A 3,022-nucleotide genomic window follows, 5' to 3' on the forward strand; every position below is an offset into this window, starting at 1 on the left:
CACCCTCCACAGAACCTCCCGAGGGACACGGTCGAACGCCTTCTCCAAGTCCACAAAACACATGTGGACTGGTTGGGCGAACTCCCATGCACCCTCGAGGATCCTGCCGAGGGTGCAGAGCTGGTCCACTGTTCCACGGCCAGGACGAAAGCCACACTGCTCCTCCTGAATCCGAGGTTCGACCTCCCGACGGACCCTCCTCTCCAGCACCCCTGAATAGACCTTACCAGGGAGGCTGAGGAGTGTGATTCCCCTGTAATTGGAACACACCCTCCGGTCCCCCTTCTTAAAGAGGGGAACCACCACCCCAGTCTGACCAATCCAGAGGCACTGTCCCCGATGTCCACGCAACGTTGTAGAGGCGTGTCAGCCATGACAGCCCCACAACATCCAGAGCCTTTAAGAACTCCGGGCGGATCTCATCCACCCCCGGGGCCTTGCCACCGAGGAGTTTTTTTGACTACCTCAGTGACTTCGACCCCAGAGATTGGAGAATCCACCTCAGAGTCTCCAGGCCCTGCTTCCTCAATGGAAGGCGTGTAGGTGGAATTGAGGAGGTCTTCGAAGTATTCTCCCCACCGACTCACGACGTCCCGAGTCGAGGTCAGCAGCACGCCATCCCCACTGTAAACAGTGTTGACGTTGCACTGCTTCCCCCTCCTGAGACGCCGGATGGTGGACCAGAATTTCCTCGAAGCCGTCCGAAAGTCATTCTCCATGGCCTCACCGAACTCCTCCCACGCCCGGGTTTTTGCCTCAGCAACCGCCGAAGCCGCGTTCCGCTTGGCCATCCGGTACCTGTCAGCTGCCTCCGGAGTCCCGCAGGCCAAAACGGCCCGATAGGACTCCTTCTTCAGCTTGACGGCATCCCTTACCGCCGGTGTCCACCAGCGGGTTCGGGGATTGCCGCCACGACAGGCACCAACGACCTTACGGCCACAGCTCCGGTCGGCCGCCTCAACAATGGAGGCGCGGAACATGGTCCACTCAGACTCAATGTCCCCCGCCTCCCCCGGGACGTGGGAAAAGCTCTGCCGGAGGTGGGAGTTGAAGCTCTTCCTGACAGGAGATTCTGCCAGACGTTCCCAGCAGACCCTCACAGAGCGTTTGGGTCTGCCAGGTCGGACCGGCATCTTCCCCCACCATCGGAGCCAACCCACCACCAGGTGGTGATCAGTTGACAGCTCCGCCCCTCTCTTCACCCGAGTGTCCAAAACATGCGGCCGCAAATCCGATGACACGACTACAAAGTCGATCATCGAACTGCGGCCTAGGGTGTCCTGGTGCCAAGTGCACACATGGACACCCTTATGTTTGAACATGGTGTTCATTATTGAAAATCCGTGTCGAGCACAGAAGTCCAACAATAGAACACCGCTCGGGTTCAGATCAGGGGGGCCGTTCCTCCCAATCACGCCCTTCCAGGTCTCACTGTCATTGCCCACGTGAGCATTGAAGTCACCCAGTAGAACGATAGAGTCCCCAGAAGGAGCGCTCTCCAGCACTTCCTCCAGGGACCCCAAGAAGGGTGGGTACTCTGAGCTGCTGTTTGGTGCATAGACACAAACAACAGTCAGGACCCGTCCCCCCAGCCGAAGGCGGAGGTAGGCTACCCTCTCGTTCACCGGGGTGAACCCCAATGTGCAGGCGCCCAGCCGGGGGGCAATAAGTATACCCACACCTGCTCGACGCCTCTCACCGTGGGCAACTCCAGAGTGGAAGAGAGTCCAGCCCCTGTCGAGAGGGCTTGTACCGGAACCCAAACTGTGTGTGGAGGCTAGTCCGACTATATCTAGTCGGAATCTTTCTGCCTCGCACACCAGCTCGGGCTCCTTTCCAGCCAGAGAGGTGACATTCCATGTCCCAAGAGCCAGCTTCTGCAGCCGGGGATCAGACCGCCAAGGTCCCTGCCTTTGGCTGCCGCCCAGCTCACATTGCACCCGACCCCTTCGGCCCCTCCCACAGGTGGTGAGCCCATGGGAAGGGGGACCCACGTTTCCATTTCGGGCTATGCCCGGCCGGGCCCCATGGGCGAAGGCCCGGCCACCAGACGCTCGCCTTCGAGCCCCGCCTCCAGGCCTGGCTCCAGAGGGAGGCCCCGGTGACCCGCGTCCGGGCGAAGGAAAACAAAGTCCATTTATGTTTTTCATCATAAGGGGCTTGGGTGAGCCGTGCATTGTCTGACCCCTCACCTAGGACCCGTTTGCCATGGGTGACCCTACCAGGGGCATGAAGCCCCCGACAACATGGCTCCTAGGATCATAGGGGCACGCAAACCCCTCCACCACGATAAGGTGACGACTCGCGGAGGGGAAGCTTACAGCACCTGGTATTCCCAGGCGGTCTCCCATCCAAGTACTAACCAGGCCCGACCGTGCTTAGCTTCCGAGATCGGACGAGATCGGGCGTTCTCAGGGTAGTATGGCCGTAAGCCTTCTTTTGTCGTTTTGTATATAAAAAAGTGGTAAAAGAAAGACTGTGTAAACATTTACCCACTATATTTGGATGTTTCACTGGTAGCTGCCGATCATGGTTTACACATTGACTGGCGAACGCAGAAACATAGGCCGCTGAGCTACTCGCACCTTACAAGCTAACTCGTGAGGCAAAAGTTTTAAATATGACCACCCCATTAATGAACGTTGGGAACATGTGCTTTTTCGTGGCGATGGAATGCTGTCGGGCCACAGCCACCCATCGTTGCCACACTCAATCTTCAGGAAGTTTTCTGAAATCCTTTGATTAGTCATGTCGTCGAGCATTTGTTAATTATCTAATGAAACACCTCAAAGACCTGCTATTTGTCAGCCGCACCCTTAATAAAGACTGAAAAGAGGTTTTGACATGAGCCGCAATTAAAAATGATTACAAAGCAATTAGTGGCAACAGAAAACCAGGTAGACTCCAAGCCCTCAACACAGCGAGTGGAGCTAAGACGCGCAACGGCCAAGCTCCGACGTGGTGAGTACTTTCATCTTTTTTTTAACTTTTTTCAATGTGTATTGCCAGGTGCTCACAATTT

At 56.6% G+C, this 3,022-nt stretch overlaps 1 non-coding gene across 1 annotated transcript; it reads right to left on the reverse strand.

Annotated features, from left to right (window-relative positions):
* Nucleotides 1–2,314: 2,314 nt before the first annotated feature.
* On the reverse strand, nucleotides 2,315–2,433 carry LOC148380394 (5S ribosomal RNA). The gene has a single exon (XR_015855264.1). It is a non-coding gene; the product is annotated as a 5S ribosomal RNA (ribosomal RNA).
* Between the last annotated feature and the right edge of the window lie 589 nt (nucleotides 2,434–3,022).

Source organism: Syngnathus floridae, chromosome 21 (genome assembly GCF_059516105.1).
Source record: "Syngnathus floridae isolate MCC-2025c chromosome 21, RoL_Sflo_1.0, whole genome shotgun sequence".
NCBI classification, from domain to species: domain Eukaryota; kingdom Metazoa; phylum Chordata; class Actinopteri; order Syngnathiformes; family Syngnathidae; genus Syngnathus; species Syngnathus floridae.